The sequence below is a fragment of the Panthera pardus genome, unplaced genomic scaffold, assembly GCF_024362965.1.
Source record: "Panthera pardus isolate Hobbes unplaced genomic scaffold, ASM2436296v1 HiC_scaffold_2, whole genome shotgun sequence".
Lineage (NCBI taxonomy): Eukaryota > Metazoa > Chordata > Mammalia > Carnivora > Felidae > Panthera > Panthera pardus.
The window spans coordinates 125,625,614-125,647,270 of NW_026526765.1; the positions used below are offsets into that span (position 1 = coordinate 125,625,614).

General features: G+C 46.2%; 1 long non-coding RNA gene across 2 annotated transcripts in view; it reads right to left on the minus strand.

The window, feature by feature from the left end:
- The window catches only part of LOC109252102 (uncharacterized), a 52,398-nt gene extending 34,285 nt beyond the window's left edge, over window positions 1-18,113 (minus strand). The window contains exons 1-3 of one of the 2 annotated variants that reach the window (XR_002073856.2): window positions 18,014-18,113; window positions 9,515-9,570; window positions 2,039-2,067 (exon numbers count right to left, since the gene is read on the minus strand). This is a non-coding gene — a long non-coding RNA (uncharacterized LOC109252102). Of the gene's footprint in view, window positions 1-2,038; window positions 2,068-9,514; window positions 9,571-18,013 lie in introns of those variants that run through there. The other variant, XR_008423973.1, reaches the window with a different exon arrangement.
- Window positions 18,114-21,657: the final 3,544 nt, after the last annotated feature.

The window sequence follows — 21,657 nt, forward strand, 5'->3', positions numbered from 1 at the left end:
AGACATGTTCTATGCCATACAGGCTCCCAGCCTCCCAGAGGTAAGGAAAGTCACTTCCTGGAGTACCAGTGATCATAATAAAACATGGGCAATCTTGAAGAATTCACCAAAATTTACTAGCACTTCATGTGAGATCTGTCTGGTGGAGTTTCTTGGACCTTGGTTTCTTGCGTCAGAATAGAAGTCCAAATCATTAAGACTTTTAAACAGCCCAACCTGAGATTCTTTAATAAAATTTCCAGACAGAAGTTAATTCTCTGGCTTTAGTGAGGCCTCAGTACCTCTGGCTCAAGGAAGATTATATGGTTAAGCAACACTGCTTACTTCGCCTTTGTAAACAATCAAGCTAAAACATGAGACCAGCCTTTGGGGTGGTCAAGAATGATCTCTGGATATTAATTATAATAAAAAATGGGGGGACAATTAGAAAAGATCTTTTAAAATTTGGAAAAATAGGCAAAGAGAGGGCAGCATGTCTATTTATGGTTATAAAGGAAAATTGTTTCATAGGCTTATTTGAGAATTTAACTAAATTTCCAGGGAAATATACCTGTATTCGGCTGTGCCATTAAGGGATGAGACCCAGTGAAGTTACATGTACCATGCAGATTTCTCTAAGGTGACAAAGATTACCCTACATGTTAGGCTTCACTGCTCTACAGAATATTCCAGTTTTATGTTTGACTCAGAAAATTTATTTCAGAATGCCTTTATCCAGTAGATGAGATCACCCTGTTCTTCAAAACGCTCTTTTTTTTGAGAGAGAGAGAGAGAGAGCTGGAGAGGGACAGAAGGAGAGGAAGAGGAAGAGAGAGAATCCCAAGCAAGCTCCACACCCAGTGCAAAGCCTGATGTGGGGCTTGATCTCATGACCTCAAGACTAAGAGATCATGACTTGAGCTGAAATCAAGAACCAGATGCTCAAGGCACCCCTCAAGATGCTCTTTGAACTACCTTTATCATATTACTGGTTTCCTCATTATTTAGTTGGTAACTTTTGACACATATACATTCTATATCATTAAAGAGTCATGCTTTTCATTGTGTGAAAATTATGATTGTACATACATTACCTCACAAGATGGAGAATGGGGTGGAAACAGCCTCTCTTTCCTTCCCAGTTCCAGAAGGTGCCATCGCCTTGGCTTCTGACTGAACGACTCTTCCCCCTCTCGCTCTGTTCCCCTCCTCACTCGCCAGGAGCTGTGCAGTGGCTGTGGTCAACCTTTTTCTGAGCCTCTTGTTAACTGCCTCAGAGTCTTAGGCCTGCATTACAATTCCTGTCTCACTTCTCTGGGAGTAAATCAGTGCTTGCTCTAAGCTGTTCCAGACACAGCTAGAAAGGCATGAGGAAGGAGACGTTTTTGCCATATTACCCACTCCTGACAGGGCTGTTTATTTATTTATCTATCCAATGATTTATTTATTTATCCAGGGTTGATTTATTATTTATTATTCAGTATCCATTCATCAAGTCCTCAGAAACTAGCATCAGAACCACAGTGGGGGGGGGGGGGGCGGGGAGGGGCGCCTGGGTGGCTCAGTCGGTTGGGCATCCGACTTCGGCTCAGGTCATGATCTCACAGTCCATGAGTTCAAGCCCCATGTCCGGTTCTGTGCTGACAGCTCAGAGCCTGGAGCCTGCTTCGGATTCTGTGTCTCGCTCTCTCTCTGCCCCTCCCCTGCTCATGCTCTGTCTCTCTCTGTCTCAAAAATAAATAAATACATTAAAAAATTTTTTTTTAAAAAAAGAACCACAGTGGGTGGTTTATTGATATAATTAGGTGAACCCTTAAAAGCTGACATTTAAGTGACTGTATATCATGGAATAATTGATAATGCAAATACCTTTTGTGTGTGTGTGTGTGTGTGTGTGTGTACAATATGCAGCTACTTGTGTAGCAAACTCCAAATTTTCTGCAGTTGAGTGCATAAATTTATTATCCTTGCAGAATCCAGTCTGTGATGGAGGCATCATTCAGGAACCCAGGCTACAGATTGTCTGCCATCTTCAATGTGTGACTACTTCCAAAGTTGCCCTGGGTATTGGTATTCAGCTGGTGGCTGCTGGAGAGAGATTTGAGGATTGGGTGAGAGGTTTTCAGGGGTCAGGCTCAAAAAGGTATCTTCCACCACATCCCCTAGGACAGAACTCAGTGACAGAGTCACAGTGACCAGCAAGGCAGGCGGGGTTGCAGGCCAGCTGTGTTCCTAGACGGAGAGAGAAATGGTCTTGGTAATAGCTACCAAGTCCTTACCACAGCTTCTGGAAGTCAGAATCCCGGAGTCCCTTCAGCCCTCGCTGATGCTGACTTTGGAGGTCCCTAGAAGGGGGGTGTGAGGTCGTGTCTATTGAAAACCTCATTTCACTCACTTGAGCTACTGGCTCAGGAACAAGTGTTATGTTAGAAAGTACAATCGTGAAAGTGACTATTTCTTGTCCACAGATCCCAGGGGCAGACAGAGTCCTTTTCCTTCTTCTCCTTTATCCTCACAGATAGGAAGCTTTCAGTGTTATTCCCAGAATTTCATTCAGTAGGGAGTGGGAAACAGTTGTCAGCCCCGGTGTGGGGATTGAGAGGATCCAGGTAAGCTTCTGGAAGGTGACTGGAGGCCGCCATCATTGGCTTCACCTGCAGGACCCGGTAGGTGATTCAGCACGTGAAAAACACCTGGAACTACAGGGTTTCAGAGTCTCTAGCTTACCCCTTCAGCATTCTTTTGTTGTTGTTGTTTATTATTTTTGAGAGAGACAGAGCTTGAGCAGGGGAGGGGCAGAGAGAGAGGGAGACACAGAATCCGAAGCAGGCTCCAGGCTCTGAACTGACAGCACAGAGCCCAATGCGAGGCTCAAACCGATGAACCGTGAGGTCATGACCTGAGCCAAAGTGGGACGCTTAACCAACTGAGCCACCCAGGCGTACCCATCCCTGTTCCGCATTTTTAGCTTCAGAGAGGTTAAGCCATTTTCCCTAAACACCGGACTAATTCACGGTAGAACGTAAACAAAGCCAAGTTCTGCCAGGCAGCACTCCATCAAGCAGTGAATGATTCCCCTTTCACTTTAATGCAAAAGACAACAAAAGTGATGAGTCAGAAGTCTGTGTAGATCTAGTTTTTCCTGAATTGAATTTTCTGGTTAACTCTATTTTAGTCAGATAGCCTTTCTACTTCAACCTGTGCGGCTGAATAGTCTCCTAACGCATACCGGCTGGCTTGCCGGCCTTCCTAAGCAGTGTTTCAAAACAGGCCCACAACGTTGCCTTAATGTTGTCTCGTAGGGCCAATTACTATTCACAAGTAGGGAAGGGGATGACAATTTTCAGTCACCCACAGCTCAATCATGGTGACCTGAATAAACTGTGAGAACCTGTTTTCAGTTATTTTGTCCCTTTAACCACCTCTCAATTTCAGACTTCAGGTCACGGGACAGAGTGCTTCCTCGCCGTTCTAGACCAAGTGTTCTTGCTGCTAGCTGAGGGCACCGTGGATGTGAGCCCACCTTCATCTCCGCCATTTCACCACCCTCACTTAGGGAGGAGGCCTAGATAGGTCTGTAAGAACATCTCAAAAATAACAGAGTTCACTTTGTGCGTTGTTTTTGAAGAGTAGCTATCAAACAAGAACCATGCTAATTTTGGGTCCCACACTCGCATTGCATGATGACCATGTAAGGAAGCTTTACGTCATAAATCCACTCAAGGACTGTATATACTAAATAAGGATTAAAGCTTTTTCTTTTGGTTATCGCTTCTCGCTATTTTATCTCTCTCTCTCTTTTTTTTAACATTCATTTATTTTTGAAACAGAGAGTACAAGTGGGGGAAGGGCAGAGAGAGAGGGAGACACAGAATCCAAAACAGGCTCCAGGCTCTGAGCTGTCAGCACAGAGCCTGATGCGGGGCTCAAACCCACGAGCCGTGAGATCGTGACCGGAGCCGAAGTCAGATGCTTAACTGACTGAGCCACCCAAGATCCCCTACATTCCTCTCTTCTTAAAATTACATTATCTTATCATTTAAAGAGCCTGCAGGCATGCTTCCTTCTAGCCATGGAGACACTGAGCCCTGGAAATTTGAGGCCATGTTCACAAGGTAACAGACAGCACCTGTGGCAGCCCGGTTCTCCTGACTCAAGTTCTGTCTCCGCATTTGGAATTAAAGTTTGCACAAAGTTGTCCATTTTCAACTGAAACCTTAGAATGTGTCCTCCCTCTTTCCCTGGCACTGCAACAATAATCATCGGTCAAGCAAAAATCCCACGGCCATATAATTGACGACTGGGATACTCTGATGGAATTTCCCCTTCAGACGTGGGGAGGGTGCCAGAAAAGAGACCTGGTGCCTTATTTGGGCCAGGCAGCCCTACTGGGCCATATTACTTTGTTTTCACAACATTGTAAGAGAAGTCATCGTCCCCACCATACAGATGAGGAAATGGCAGCTGTGAATTACAGCCTTTCCCCAGATCATGAAATTGGCATATGGAGAAACCAAACTAGAACCTGGCCTATCTGGCCACATCCTGAAGGATGACTCCTCCTGCCCTTTCAAGACAACAGAAGATCCTATTTATACCCCGGTTCCCATTAGTCCTGGAGTCCAGGTTCCTCACAGAGAGCATCTCCTAATAGTGACTCTCTCCCACCCTGACCATGAGGCTCCCCTCAGATAGAATGCTCCCTGAGGTGCCCCAAATCCTTTTGCTACCTAAAGAAAGATATGGGCAGTTTTTCAGGTGCCCAAGAAGGCAGAGGATATTCACCCAAACCTGACATCAATGTGTGTACTCTCGTAAGAAATTGCTTTGCAGAGACCAGCTAGTAACCTGGGGATGTGTGGGAGTCTTGGAATTCATACAGACCACTGCTTCTATCCGTTATCTTTCAAAAAACATCTTATGAAAATATTTTGCATGCACGGAAATAACTCACCATCCAGTTTTTAACATTCAAGTTAGCCTTTTGTCATGTTTCTTTCTGAGTATGCTTTTTAACAATTGTTTTAACTTTCTTAAATTATTTTGAGAAAGAGAGAGAGCATGCACACAAGAGGGAGAGGGGCAGAGAGAGAGAGAGAGAGAGACAGAATCCCAAGCAGCCTCCACATCATAAGAGCACAGGGGCTGAAACTCATGAACCCGCAAGTACATGACCTGAGCTGAGTTCAAGAGTCAGGTGCTTAACTGTGCCACCCAGGTGCCCCCTGATTTTTCTTTTTTAAAGGAAGATCTGAAATTGAGGTTTATTCTGTTATCCATGTTTCTATATTATTACTACATAGATAAATATCCACACGTGGCCTTGTTTTGTCTTTTAAAAATTCACACAGTTTTATCTTTTGCAACTTTCCTTTTGCAGTGGACATTCGTTCCTCGATACTCTCATGTTGATATATTTGTCTGGAGTTCATGCGAGTCCACTGTAGGACAGCAACTCAATGTATGAGTATACCGCAATTTATCGATCCATCCCTCTTCTGAAAGATATTAAAGTTATTTTGAATTATATTTGCAATTATAAATGGTAATGGTTAATTTTATACATCAGGCTGACTGGGCCATGGGGTACCCAGACATTGGCTCAAACATCATTCTGAGTATTTCTGTGGGTGTTTGAGGATGAAATTAACATTTAAATCAGTAGAATGAAGGCAGACGGCCTCCCTAATTCGGGTGGGCCTCACCCAATCAGTTGAAGGCCTGGAGAGAACGACACGACAGACCTACTCACCCCGAAATAAAAGAGGATTCCTCCTGCCTGGCTGCCTTTGACCTGGGACAGCCCCCTTTTCCCGTCTTCAGACTCAAACTGATGTATCACCTGTCCCTCGGTCACGAACCTGTTAATCTTTGAACTGACACTACACCACTGGGTCTCCTGGGTCTCCTGCTTTTTAAAAATTGTTTTAAGTTTTTTAAATTATTTTGAGAACAGAGAGAGCATGCACACAAGTCACACTGCCAAGTCTCGGTGGCCTCCACAGTCACGGGAGCCAATTCCTTCTGATAAATGTCTTTCCATATATACACACTTCCTACTGGTTCCATTTCTCTACAGAACCCTGACTAATACACAAAGCTGGGCCTTTTATGCAGGGCTTCTGTGCATGCATAGAGTGTAGACCTAAGAAAGGGCCTCCGAAACCATCTACCTCTATGATCTCAGGATTCCCTCCTTCATTCAAGCCACCATCCCTGCAAACAAGGCGGAATCTCCATTTCCTTTGTGATGCTTCACAACTTACTCTACTTACGTGTCCGTCCTAGTCTTTCTGTAACAGTGGGGGCATCTTACACGGCACAGGCGGCCTCCTTCCTTCTCCAGCCCAAGTCTTCTCAGGTGACTGTTTCATTCTATCCAGGCGCTCCTTCCATTCCTCCAACCCTCTCTTCCCCTTCCTTCCTCCCACCCTCAGCTGCTGACTTAGAGCAGGGCAGGCACTTTCTAGGTGGGGGAGACTCAAATAAGCATTAACATAGCTCCCCCACCCCCGCCCCCGCCCCCACCCCCACCCCCTTGAGCAGCTCTGAGCTCAGGAGTCCATGCAAAAGGTAAACCAACTACTGTCAAACCCTCAAACTAAGGCCTTGCCTGCAAAAAGAGCGCCATGCCAGGTGCAGAGGGAGGCCCTGGGGAGGGTATCCGGCCAGGCAGGCTGCCAGGAAGGGGAGGGCCCACAGGCAGGAGTCCTGAGGGAGGAGTCCTGCAGCTAGGTCTGAGTGAAGTGTGCGGATTTCTCAGTTGCACCAAGGAGGAGAAGAAACAAAGACGTTCTAGTAGAGAGAAGAGCTGCAACAAAGCATGCGGCTGGCAAAAGGCTGAGCAGGATCAAGTCAAAATGAGCTGAATGAGGCTGGAGACGCATCCCGGCTTCTACTGTCGATGATGCCCGTCGTAGGAGGAAGGATGGGGGAAGAAGTCAGAAGCTGGTATTATTTATTCGAGGGAAAGCTATATCTCCAATGCTATATGCTCCAATTATTAATGGCACCAGTCAGTTTCCAAAGCCTCTGATCATGATAGGTATTACCATAAAGAAAATTACTACGAATGCATGAGCAGTGACAATTACATTATAGATTTGGTCGTCTCCTAGTAGGGTGCCCGGTTGGCCAAGTTCGGCTCGAATTAGAAGGCTAAGGGCAGTTCCTGCTATGCCCGCTCAGGCACGGAATAGGAGGTAGAGAGTGCCAGTGTGTCTGTGGTTAGTAGAAAATAATCAGCGGTTTATGAACATAGGTAAAATGGCAGAGTAAAAGTTAGACTGTAAATCTATGAACAGAGGTTCAAGCCCTCTTTTCACCAAGCTCGTGGTGAAATATCACATCGAATTGCAAATGCAAAGCTGCTGCCAGGACTTCTCCCACCTTTTTTCCCCAGCCTGTTGGAGAAGTCGATGAAAGTGAGTTGATTAGGGTATTTAGCTGTTAACAGCCCTCTGAGGGCTTCGAGCGGGGCCATCTGGGCTTCTCCCCCAGCCCTGGGCCACTCGGACACACAGGCCACCTGGTTGGTCTAGCTTGTGTTCACACAGCTGTTGTCTACCATGTATGACAAAACTGAAATAAGTTGTGTGATGTACATGTCCACATGGGTGAGATTCATAAACAAGAGAAACAAATTTAAGCCAGAAACCCTCTGAGGTTTTCCCTATTTGGGCTTCCAGGCTTTCCTTAAGATCACCTTTCTTTTTATTTTTTTTTATAATTAAAAAAAATGTTTCTTTAATGTTTATTTTTGAGAGAGAGAGAGAGAGAGAGAGAGAGACAGTGTGAGCGGGGGAGGGTCAGAGAGAGAGAGGGAGACACAGAGTCCGAAGCAGGCTCCAGGCTCCGAGCTGTCAGCACAGAGACCGACATGGGGCCCGAACCCACAAACTGTGAGATCATGACCTGAGCCAAAGTCGGGCGCTTAACCGACTGAGCCACCCAGGCACTCCTATAATTTTTTTCTGATGTTTGTTCATTTTTGAGAAAGAGAGAGTGAGCGGGGGAGGGGCAGAGACAGAGGAAGACACAGAACCTGAAGCAGGCTCCAGGCTGTGAGCTGTCAGCACAGAGCCCAACTTGGGACTCAAACTCACTATCCGTGAGATCATGACCTGAGCCAAAGTTGGATGCTTAACTGACTGAGTCGCCCAGACACCCCAAGATCACATTTCTGATGGTCAGAACACAGCAGTGAATCTGGCATGGGTTTGCTGCATCTGTGAGCAAATAGATGAGGAGGGGCTTGGCTGGGGTTGTGTGACCTCAGAGCTAGAAAAGCTTCCTTTGAACAGGAAGGGCCTGGGGTCTCACTCACCTCATTGTCAGAGATACCAGCTTTCTTATTTTAGAAACACAGTTAGTTGATCCTACTCATTTAATAAGCTTTGTCCTGAACCAGAAAGGGAAAGAAAATCCATTTTGAGAATTTGCAATTTTATTTGGTTTTGCTGGCTCATTCTCCCAGGAAGGAGATTCCCCTATTTTAATCCCATCAAGCTGGGATTCAGCACAGCTTCCAAGGAACCGAGAGTTTCCCAGGGCAGCCTGTCTCACTGCACAATACTTGGTTACTACAGTGGAATTAATTTTTTTTTAATTTTTTTTTTCAACGTTTTTTAATTTATTTTTGGGACAGAGAGAGACATAGCATGAACAGGGGAGGGGCAGAGAGAGAGGGAGACACAGAATCGGAAACAGGCTCCAGGCTCCGAGCCATCAGCCCAGAGCCTGACGCGGGGCTCGAACTCACGGACCGCGAGATCGTGACCTGGCTGAAGTCGGACGCTTAACCGACTGCGCCACCCAGGCGCCCCGACAGTGGAATTAATTTACTACAAGAGCTTATTTCTACCTGCTGTTAAAATCACCTCCATCCTGCCACGCCAAGTAACCAATACATTTTGTGGGCTCATTTGCTTTTTTTCCCCTGCGTACCTTCATCTGGTTGTTTCTCGTAGTAGAAAAATGGAGGAAGGTAAACATAAGATGTTAGTGAGAGCTGGCAGAACTACATTTCTCTCTGCATCTGTGTTCCCTTTGCCACTGGTGGTGGCCTGTTTATGTGAGTTTGCCTGGATCACCCCACTGGATTCCCTCCTGGCTCAGAGCCAGCCGGCTATAGAAGGGCAAGGACCTTTTTTCTTTTTCTCTTGTCTCTCTGTACCCAGAGCTTCAAGTGTAAGAGGTGCTTTTCTTCTCTCTTTTTTTAAATGTTTATTTCTTTTTGAGACCCAGAGAGAGAATGAGCAAGGGAGGAACAAAGAGAGAGGGAGACACAGAATCTGAAGCAGGTTCCAGGTTCTGAGCTGTCAGCACACAGCCTGACGCAGGGCTCGAGCTCACAAACCGAACCATGAGATCATGGCCTGAGCCAAAGCCAGAGGCTTAACTGACTGAGCCACCCAGGAACTACACAAGAGGTGATTCTACTCTTGCCTCTGGAGGCTGGTCTGAGAACTCCCACCTGGAAGCTGAGTTTCGCTCCCAGTAGTTAGTTAAATAATGAACATTTTGTTGAACTTACTGGAAACATTGTAATAATTATAGAGGAAAGCACACTGGTTCTTGCTCTCTCCTTGCCTGCAGAGAAACAAATGAGAGTAAGTGAAATGTATGGAAAAGAATCTCCCACTCTCCAAAGACCAGCAGGGCTGGCGGACTCTTTTTTACTCGTTTTGAAGTTAAGAAAAAAAAAAAAAGCATAAAATGGGATTTTCAAGAGTCCGAACAGCCAGCAGAAAGGCAAGATACCATCTTTATGACAAAGGAATGCCTGATAAGAACAGTGTTTATGATTTTTCTCTCGCCAGGATGTCTCTTTGCTCCTAGAGAACTTTCATGCAATTCTCCCAGTTTAAATGATATGTAATTCATTACACAAAGCTAAAAGAGTACAATATGTCTTTAGGGCACTGAATTGTTAAATGGACAATAACTGCCATTCTTGAGGGCCTACCATGTGTCAGGGTGCAGTATACTCTGAAGGGCATGGTCCAAGTCTAAGCTCTTCAGGGGAAAGGGCATGTTTTTCTCGTTGACTGCTACACTTAGAGCATTTAGCTCTGCTTCTGGCCCAGAGAGGTGCTCAGGAAGCTTGTGGAGAGCAGGAGGAAGAAAAGAGGCTGCCCGTGACCTTGTCTGGTTGCTTCGTTTTCTCCTCAAGCCTACCTTTGCTCATATTCATGGTCTCCAAATTTATAGGGGCGTTCTCTTTTTGCACCCCATCTCATCTTTCCAATAAAACAATGCGTTAAGTGATAAGGGTCTTGTGTCTAAAGCCGCACACGTCAGTGGTAGGATTTGCTTCTGAGTGATTCTGTTGCCAAAAACCTGTGTGTTCTTCCCAGTGTCACAGCTGCCTCCCAGCAAAGGATGGCTGCCGTGTGGTTGCAGGAGGCATCCCTGGACAGAGGAGGGCCCCAAAAGCAGACTGTGGAGGGAAGCAGGGCTGGGTGGCATCTGGGGCTCACCCTCACGGCAGTCCTTGCAGCTGACGAGGGCACAGGGCTAGGAACTGATATTTCAGGGAGAGGAAATGCTTGTGCAAAACGAAGAGTGACTTATTCCTTAACAAATACCCATGTCAGTTCCAGCATCACAGATGGGGGATTTCCTATACGTCTGATGTTTCCCAGGTTAGGCTGCAAGCACCAGCTGATAAGAGAATCCCTTCTATGATGTTCAAGGTCAAGTCCAGGCATTGTAAACTGAGGCATCACGATGAAGAGGATGAGGCAGATCACTCAGTAGGAAGCTATACTGCCCACCTCTCTTTCCTGGTGCATCACATATCATGTAAAATGGGAGAATTGTATGAAATTTCTCTAGGAGCAAAGAGACATCATGGAGAGAGCGGAAAATCATAACACAAACACTATTATTATCTGGCATTCCTTGTCCTGAAGATGGTATCCTGCCTTTCTGCTGGCTGTTTGGACCCTTGAAAATCCCGTTTTATGGCTTTTTTTTCCTTAACATCAAAATGAGCAAAAAAAAAAAAAAAAAAAAAAAAAAGTCAGCCAGCCCTACAGGTATTTGGACAGAGGGAGACTGGCAGGAGAAGGCTAGAATGTTTGGGAAGCCTGTCTCAGAGTGTATGCTGTGTGGGGGAAGGTGGTGCTGGCAGAGAGGAACTCAGTAAATTCCTGTAGAAGGGGCTGGACATGGCCCCTTCTTTTCACCTACAAAGCTACCTGGATATTGGTCATGTTTGCGGTTTTCTTTTTTTTTTTTTTTAAATTTTTTTTAATGTTTATTTGTTTCTGAGACAGAGAGAGACAGAGCATGAGCACGGGAGGGGCAGAGAGAGAGGGAGACACAGAATCCGAAGCAGGCTCCAGGCTCCGAGCTGTCAGCACAGAGCCCCACGCGGGGCTCAAACTCACAGACCTCGAGATCATGACCTGAGCCGAAGTCGGACGCTCAACCAGCTGAGCCACCCAGGTGCCCCTCTGTGGTTTTCAAATTTAGCTTCAAAATTCATGACAGAAAACTTAAAATGTTTGTGAAATAAAAGGTCCTTGCTAATGCAGGTACCTTGGACCTAAAGAAGGGCTGTGGTGCTCAGTTTACCCCTGCACAACCAGGTAATGAATGCATTTCCCCCGCGGACAGGTAGACCCCTCCCAGGGTCTTCACACAATGGTGATGTTCTTGATTGTGTTATGGCCAGCATCTCCACCTGCAGCAGACACTGGCTTTCAATGTCTGTGGCTTTAAGCCCAGAGGAGGGAGAAATTCTCAGAAGAAGGGACAGAGACTGAAGATGGCTTTGGCCTCTGGCCTCTTATCCCCTAGAAGTGATTTTTCTCCTAGCTGGCCAAGGATCTGTCCTGAAAGCTGGCCCTGACTGCCCAACGAGCTCTGTGTGCCCTTGAATCTGACCCCAAATTCCAATTTTCTCACGCCGCTCAGATTAGTTGTCTCTTGTGGAGCTGACCTAGCCTCGGACTCCAGACCCCTCCCTCCTCCGTGCCCCGGCTTGGCCTCATTTCATACTCCTGAGCCTGACATTCAGTCCCACCCTGCTCCCCCGCACCTGCCCTCTATTCCTGGCACGGGGCTTTTCTGCCTCAGTGCTGACGGTGGCTGTGACTGCCTCTAACTGGACTGCTAAAGAGTGGAAGCTTCTTCCCACCTGGGGTTCCGAGTTGCTTCCTCATCATGCCCAGAGTCCTGGAAGGGGACGTGGGGCAGCCTGTACCCTCCAGGTCGTGCTTTTGGCCTCACCCAGAGCTGAGAACAAACCAGTCTTCCCTACTGGTGCACAGAGTGGCGTGATCCTGTCCAAAAGTGGACCTGGAATTCTCTGCTTAGGAGGAAACCACATACGCACTTACTAAATGATTCAGAATGTGGCGTCTTAACAGCATTGATCTATTGTGCCAAAACCTTCAATCTTTACTTTAAAAAACTGTTCACTAGTTCCTTTTATTTTTCTTCTCACCATCGTAGCCTCCCTTCCCCACCACCTCCCTACTGGGGATGTTGAAGTACATGTGGCTTTAACAAAAAATTTTTAAAATGTTTTATTATTGAGAGACAGAACATGAGCACGGGAGGAACAGAGAGAGGGAGACACAGGATCTAAAGCAGGCTCCAGGCTCTGAGCTGTCAGCATAGAGCCTGACGCAGGGCTTGAACTCATAAACCATGAGACCATGAGCTGAGCTGAAGTCGGACACTCAATCGACTGAGCCCCCCAGGTGCCCCCATGTGGCTCTTTATCAGAACGTGAGTTCTCCAATAAGTCATGGTTTGTGGGTACCTAGGTTTTTCTTCCCAAAGCAAGATCACTTCTCTGGGCCCTCTCTCCCAGAGCTCTGGATGTGTTTCCCTTTCCAAGAGCAGAAATACGAGCAGATGTACATTTCTTAAAATCACTATGGTTTCAGCATACAGCATGGATCAGAAGAAGGCCAGGCTGGAGGATTAGAGACTTGTGAAGAGTTAATTTAAGAGTCCTGATAAGGGATATTCAGGATATCTATTGTCCCAGAACATTTGCAATGACTTAGTTGAGCCTAAATAGTTTTAGACAAAAGATGACACAGAGCAGTCTGACTATCCCCCACTGTCTACTCCCCTAGCACCCAAGTCTTGAATCTTATTATTATTGTATAATAAAGACATCCACCAACTACACGGTGGAGGGAATCAAAGAGAGAATCTGCCTGTCCACTAGGGCTTGTATATGCCCTTGAGGCTTGTCACCTGCTGGAAAATGGGTCCCTGAAATCTGACCAGATTAATACCCCCTCAGAGGGCAATCAACGGAGTTTGAGAGAAACATTGATTGAATTCCATCCTCTAAAGGAAGCAGAAATTATTAGTCGATTTCTGAGAGCCCATTCACTGGTATCCTCCCTTGACTTCCTTCAAGGGCGATTAATAGAGATTCAAGACCCAACCTGGGAATCCAAGGGGAGATACAGTCAAGCAGGAAAGGGAAATTTTCTGAAGGGGGAAAGGAGGTTTGAGGCTTCACTGAGAGGAATGTTATTTAATAAGAGCCTCAGAGACATCATGAGATATTGGGACATAACATATCCCTGCAACGGTGGGTGATAGCATTTTCAGTTATCAATTAAGAGACACCAGTGTCAGAGATCCAGTAGTACATCTGGGTTATTAACAACAGGAGGGAAGGTTTAAATTACTCTCTGTTTAACCTTTCCAAGACTTGATTTTTATGAAAACCATTAGCAAATATGAGCTGGTCAGGGAGAGGATAAACAAAAGATAACCCAAGCAGAAAGGCAGAATTCAAATCAGAGTGAGGAAAAATGCAAATGGAAGACCAAGAGAATGCAATGCTTTCTCATCGCTTGGTTGGTGGGAGTTAAGGACAGAGGAAGGAAGGAGAGGAGATACATGGCAGAGCTTCAGTGATCCAAATCCAAGTATATGATATCTTTGCTCATAGTGTGAAATCTATGGGGACACAGTCCAGCTGAGAGCAGCAAGACAAGGACAGTACAAAGCGAGGGTCACCCATTCTCTGGGCCAAAAATGGCAAACAGGCTTAATCTCTGTATTAATTTTATCAATTAGGAGTTGCTTCTCTAAACTTTATCCTCAAAGTCAGAGGCTAGATCTGAGATCAACAGTAGAGTACTGTGATTGAGTAGTGACATCCGCCCTGGCCCAGGGTTGGCATGGGCTCAAGCAGTGTGGGAGAAAAGAGTGCTAACCGTGGCCCAGTCTGGTTTACTGGCATTCTCTGTACTGGAGTTTAGAGTCAAAGGCCAAGCTACACTACGGTAAGTCTTTTGTCTTTGTCCTGTACATGATTTCTCAAGGGGATTTATATGGAGAGTGATGTATTAGGAGTATGTAGCGTTCCTGGATCCCCTGGCACTGAAAAAATCTAATAGAACCTACTCTTGAGTCCCTAAATTTTATATGCAGGTATTTTTGGAATTGGGGACATAAAATTTTCCCTCATAGGTCCAGGTAAAGTTTCCAGAGGTCTTGTTGGTTACCTGGGGGAGTGGGCTGGGAATGGGATCTCTGGGTGGACATCAGTGAGCAAAATTTGTTCCCGGGCTCCTGTCCTCTCTCCCATCCAAGGGAAGAGATGCTCAAGTTCTTGGTCCTATGGTCCAGGACACCACCAATCCCGGATACCACTGGCCCAGCCCAGGAGGGCCTAGGGAAATGTAAGGACTTGAGATTCCGCTTTGCTTAACACATGGGTGTCAGGTGGGGGATGGTGACATTATCTACCTGGATCTAATGATTGCTTTTTCCTTCAATAGCCAGAGATAGATGTTCAGGCATCCATGTGAAAAGCTTCCTGGCATAAAAGTAGATTGAGTATTGATTCTCATTTATGGTTTCAGGGGTCCCCCTTCAGGAAACAGGACAACAGAATCTACATGGCAGACCCAATAGCTTAACTGCAAAGACTGACCTTTCTCAGAATGACAACTCATGTAATATGGCCTAAGTCTGAGTACAAATAGAACAACCCCCAAATGCCTTCAGGTCAGAGCTCATTTTATGTTGTTCACAAGAACCTATAAATCAAAATTTTGGTCAAGTGCTAAGTCAGCAAGACTGGTTTTGTTATAATGCTTGCACTTTGTCATCAGGAAGACAAAACAAATAAAAGAGTAATGATCTCTTTCTTTTTCCAGCCAGCATTACAAAATTGAAAGGCTGACATAACGATTTGTGTCTATATACAGCCTCCTTTCCTATATAACAAATACATTTTGAGGGCATTATATAACTCCGTTCTTTTCCCCTACATAGTAGGAATGCTTGATAGAGTTGTTAATTTGAAAAGAACAGTTGCAGTGTTCAGTAGTGGAGAGACCCCTGCACTTACACATTTCCTGCTGTATTCCCAGCTTCTAGAATAACCTCATAAAAGCTCTTACCAGCAATATGAGCAGTATGGTCATGGGCAAGCTTTAACTCTAAGACTGAGCTTCCTTGTAAGTAGAATGGGGCGAGCATGTCTACACTGCTTCATGTCTTTGCTCAAGGTTGCTTCTTCTCCTGGAAATGTCTTGACTCTCTCATTTCAAAACCTTGCTCAGGGTCCCTTTCCTTGACATCCTCTCCTTTCCCAGGAAAAAGTGACATCTCCTTCCTTTGGGATTCTGCCAAATCCCATAATCACTATCATCAAAACACTTAGAGCCCTTTGTGACATTTATCTACCTGAAATTCTACCTGCTTCTGCCAAACAGTGGTTTTCTAGAGGGTAGGAACTATGTCTCATTCATTCCTGTATGCCCAATGCCCAAAACAGTAGAAATTTGGTGTATAATTTCTGAATGAATAAGGGTATGGGTAACAGAGGACTAGAATCAACCAAGTGATGTGACCCATTCTGGGTTTTAGGAAAATTCCCCTGGCATGGTAAGGCACACAGCCTAGAGTTCAGAGGGGGTTATATAAAAAGCATCAAGGGGCGCCTGGGTGCCTCAGTCTGTTAAGCGTCCGACTTCAGCTCAGGTCATGATCTCACAGCTCGTGAGTTCGAGCCCCACGTCGGGCTCTGGGCTGACAGCTCAGAGCCTGGAGCCTGCTTCACATTCTGTGTCTCCCTCTCTCTCTGCCCCTTCCCTGCTCATGCTGTGTCTCTCTCTGTCTCAAAAATAAATAAACAATAAAAAAAAAAGCATCAAGACTCCTTGGGACTCAGACACTGTCTCTAGAATGCTTGTGTTAATATCAGAAGCAACCCTAGGTCATGCAAGCCATTACTGTCTACCAGTACATTATTAACACTGAGTCTGCTGAGCCTAAAACAGAGAGCCCATGTCATGATGGGGTCCAGAATGGCATAGGAAATGCTGAACCATGAAGCCCCTTGGGAAGGGATCAGCCTTGGTGGGCATGCTGGGGTAATGGGAGGCAGACTGTTGACTAAGTGGGCACCTGAGACCCTTCATTCCCTGTACAGCTCTCCCAAGGTCCTTTGGAAATAGCTTATGCTCAAGGGGATGTAGTATCATGGACTTATTTCTCAAAAGCAGGGGCGGGTCAGTCTTTTGTTTGGGTTGTGAGAGCCCTTACAACCAAAGAGTACAGGTGGTTACTGTTGTCCAAAGCAGACTGGGGAAGAAGAGCAACCAGCTTGGGCTCAGCAGGCATAGAGGTGGCATTCAGTCCTATTCTCTGGGCTACGTCACAGACACAGGGGTAAGCTCAAGGGAGTGTTGGATTTGTGGAAGGGTGGAGGTTCCTGCTCCCACTGCTAACCTGAACAACAAGTGACTTCATTATTCAACGCTACGGTAAGGACTAACCTCTTTTCTTTCCTTTCCTTCTTCCTCTTTCTTTCTTTCTTTCTTTCTTTCTTTCTTTCTTTCTTTTCTTCCTTCCTTCCTTCCTTCCTTCCTTCCTTCCCTCCTCCCCTTCCCCTTCCTTCCTTCCTTCTTTCCTTCCTTTTTGTAAAGTCTGTATTAAATCTACAGGGTCAACCTCTGGTTGTCTCTCATCTATTCTATTTTTTTAAAAACAACTTCATGGAAGTATAGTTTATGTACAGAAATTGCATTCACTGAAAGTACACAAAATGCTGAGTTCTGACAGATCTATATACACCCGTTGCTATGGACTGAATGGCGTCCATCAAAATTCTTATGTTGAAGCCCTGACCACTACTGTGACCGTATTTGGAGACAGAGCCTACAAGGACATAATTAGGGTTAAATAAGGTCACAGGGTGGGGCCCCAATAGGATAGGATTAGTGTCCTTGTAAGAGACTAAGAGACACCAGAACTCACTTGCTCCCTTGCAGTGTGCCCGCTGATCCTCTCCTGCTTCTCTCTCTTGCTTTCTCTCTCTGTCCTTCCTCTCTCCCCCTGCCTTGTGAGCACATAGTGAGAAGGCGGCTGTCTATATGCCAAGAGAGGGCTCTCATCAGAACTTGGCCTTCCAGCCTCCAGAACTGGGAGACATAAATTCCTGCTGTTTAAGCTTCCCCGACTATGGCATTTTGTTACGGGGGCCTGAGCAGACTGATATACTCATGAAAGCAGTCATTGTACAGAACGATTCCACCACTCCTACTCCTTTTCACAATAGACTGAAAACCTCTAACCTTGAAACTAGGAGAGAGATGTCTGCTGTAGGAAAATACACAACCTTTCCAAAATGCCTCTTGACATGTTTTGTTGCCCATGATGTCATTATGCCAAATTTTAATGAAGAAAAGAGGCCATTATGCAATTAAGGCAAAGAATTCATGGTAATTCAGCCCAGAGTATCCAATTAAGCTTGGCACAGTCACCAGCTCTCAAAAGCTTCTGGTCACCTGCATAAATTTTCTAGTTGAAGCCTGACAGTTATTCACCAGAAGCAACAGGTTCTCTGAGCATAGGGGATTCCAGAAAGTTTTGGAAAAGGGAAGTCTTCGATGTTCTATGGCATCTTCCTCATTTCCCAGGAGCCAAACTCCCTTTTCCTCCCTCTGGAGATGGTTTTTCAATCCTTGTCACTTCTCCCCCATCCCCCCCACCCCAGGAAGGGTCAATACAGCCTCCAAACCCAGTCAACTACCTGAGGGAACTGGTCTCTTGTGGTTCCTGGCTGTGCTCCTGGGTCTAACACACCGCCCAGAAAGAGCTGCTGCCCAGGAGATGTCTATGGAATGAATCCTTGATTAAACGAAGTGAAAAGAATTGACCAAAGGCATGGCAGCCATTTGAGGTCACAATGCATATTAAGGCAGCCTGGAATGCTGTCTAGTGAAGCAGCCTTTTGATTCTTCTGAGATCTCTGGGCTGGCAGGGCCAGTAGATCAGAGAAATTATTCTTATCGGCACCAAGAGAAATGGTCTGACTGTTGCGTCACAGCACGAAAGGCCCCTCTGCCTGGTCTAATCCACATTTGCACCCCACCTCCCACCTACGCTCTTTGTAACTGAGAGTCCACATCGCCCCCCAGTATGCTTATTAGAACTTGAATATACTGTGTGTTCTGTCTCTACTTTTGTCCACGTTGTTGCCCTTTGTAGGACCAAACTAAAATGGGTCATGCATGTCAGGGACAAATCAGACTCGGCCAATGCCGATGCATTAAAAAAGATGAAAACAACCTTACCCAAGTTGCAGAATTTTACAAGTCTCCGTAGAGGTCAGCAGAAGATGCGGGCCAGTCCCCAAACATCAAGCCTGCTCACGCCGTCCCTGGACTTCCTCATCCTCCTGACTCAGCTGCCCTGACCCAAACAAGGGAGAAGACAACTAGGTAACCAATCAGCTGAAAGAGCCACACACTTCCACACTCACCCCGTGAAATCCCTCAGTCTGTAAGCAACAAGGAACTCCTGGTTCCCGTAGCCTCGAGTTTCCTGGTTTGCAGGTCGAAACCCTTGCAGTAAACTGTTCTTTCTGCTTTGTCTTACTCGGTGTGCAGTTGGATTTTGACACCTCTCATCTATGCGCTTCCCACTTTGTCTGCTGTGGCCTCCTACTCAGTCTTCACGTCCAAGCTCAGTCTCCTTCCCTTTGGAGGCTTCTCTACCGTAGCAGCATACCGACCGCATCTCTGCCATAGGCTCTCGCATGGTTTCCACCTGCCTCTTGATGGTCTTTCCCACCAGACACTGAGTCCCCACGGGATGCTGTTGGGTCTGAATCATCTTGTAAACCCACTGCTTAGTACATAAAGACTCTCTAATACTCGTAGAATGTAGTTGTCCGGTAAGCCCTCCTCACTTTCTCTTCCCCAGCACAGGCAGCTCCTGCAGTGGGGGAAGCATGGCCCTAAGTCCAGGCAGCCTCCAGTTTAAATTCTGGTTCTTCATCTTCTGTATTTGTTATCTATCACCGTGTAGCCAGTTAACATAAAGGAAGCACTTTAAAACAGCACCTGCTTGTCAGTTCCTGGAAACTCCGGCACATGTGAGCTGGGTTCTATGCTCAGAGTTTCACAGGACTGCCTTGAAGGTGTCAGCTGGGTTGAGTTCCTTTCTGGGGCTCAGGGCTTTCAAACACCTGTGACTGTTGGCAGACTTCGGTTCCCTGAGGTTGTAGAATGGTGGTCCCATTCTGTTGCTGACTGCCTGCCGGCTGGGAATGCTACCCGATAGCCTTCTCCACCTTGAAAACCAGCAAGGGAGGGTCTCCCTCACGTCCATTTGGCCTTGTTCATCAAATCCCTTATGTCCTTTGTCCCTGATCTCTCCGTGCAGCTTTAAAGGGTCACGTGATTAGTCGGGTCCACCTGGATAGTTTCCCTTTTGATTAGTTGAAAGTCAGAGGATTATCACCTTAATGCCACGTGGACAATTCTCTCGCCATGTTACATACCCTAATTACTCATTACCTTCATTGGTTGTACCCACACTCAAAGGGAAGGACTTACACAAGAACAAGGGTCACTGGGAGTCACCTTAGAATTCTGCTCACCCACCTCCTCAGGATACATGACCCCCTTTACAAGGTCACTTTCCTCAGATGGAAAACAGGGAAAAATAAACCTGCCTCCCAGACTTGGGGGTGAAGATTAAAGAAATGTGAAAGAGCCATTCAGGAGACACAGGTCTCTTTTCCTCCTGCTATCTCTAGGATGCTACTTTATCACTGTTCCCGGTGAGACCAGCTGGACTGGATACCTACCAAATGACTCAAAGACATCCTCAGTAATTAAGGCAGATTTAAAAAAAAGAGACTGATAATGTCTAGTGGTGTGATTTTTGGAAGGTGGTAATAGCTGAGATCACCCAGGATCAGCCCGTGACCCAAGCTGTGATAATTTCATAAAGACTGAAATCCAAGCTCTTCAATTAGATTACTTTTATAGAAAGGCTTAAACCATTATTTATCTTGATAAAACAAAAACACTTGTCCATGGTGCTTGAGTTTTAATAAATTAGATGCTCTGACAAAGAAAGCCCATGGCACTGGGTTTTAATATACTAGAATCTCTAAGTCTGGAGACAAGGATGCTGTTGGCTCTCAGGATACAGCTGACACACGATGAGGCCAAGTTTGTCCTCTTTGGCTCTCCTTCTCAGATAGTCCTTGCTGCTGGTGTCTTATGCCTGTGCTGATTCCCAGCCCTGCTGCCTGGGGACCTTCAAAGTGGTGTCCCACCTGGGCAAGTTCTCCTCCAGACATTATCTGATTCTTCCTCACAAAACTTAACAGTCCTGTGGTTTATCCCTTCGATGCCCACCTGGGTGCCTGCCTAATTAGGTACAAGAAGGACAGAGACATCTGCCAATGAGAACGGCTAAATATGATAGGCTTCTCCTGGTTACGTCCACACTGTATGGGGCCTTCAGGATTACTCAACCAGAGTAGACTTCCTTCCCTTTCAGTGTTCAGCTTCTCCAAACACAGTGAGCCAGTGCTGTCTCTCTCTGCTAGAGCAGATGCTACTGCTGACAGAGGTCCATCAGTGGTCTGGGGAGCACCACCCCCACCCCAGGACAGGTTCCATGGCTCCAGTCCTCACCTGAGATGTCAACTGACCGTGCGCATTTTCCAAAGAGTCCCTGTTCTTCACTCATACCTATGGGGCAAGAAGGCGCCTCTGGGTCAGAGGAATGCAAATAACTAACAGTAAAAGACAATGTTCAAGTCTGACTTGGTACTGAAACCATTCTGCACCAGTGGATTCTTAGGTGAAAGAAAAATTGGGCACATCCTCTAAAAAGTGCATTTTACCAACTTCTGTTTTATTTAGATAACAAGGAAGAATAAAACACCAGTGCTCTCCCCCTCCCCTTTTTTGTCTTTAATAATGAATTTAGAGATAAAAAAATTCAATTAACCCTCATCAAAGGTGTGCATGTTTCATCCAGGCTGTAGTCTTCGACCAGCACCTCGGAGGCCGAGCTGACTGGCGGCAGATTCTGCCCAGCTGGGAGCCCTAAGGCATCTGTAATGAAGAGGTCAGCTTGTTTTTCCTGGGAATCAGAGGCTCTGGTGGCGTGGCTACAAAGGGCTAAGGCTTAGCAACTTGAGCTGTGAGGCTCCACTGTCTGCTCTGGGGACTCTGGGCGCCATCTGGACGCAGTGAGTGGCACCCGCTTGGAACCCTGCAGCCCCGTGGCAGGAAGTGCACCACCAGAGATCTTTCGTGACGTCTTGCCTTCCCCACAGCCCAGCCGTGGCTCGGGCCACTGTTTCTCACTTTTTTTCTGTCTGCCATCCCACGCTCTTCTATGTGGCCACAAACACATCCAGGGTGC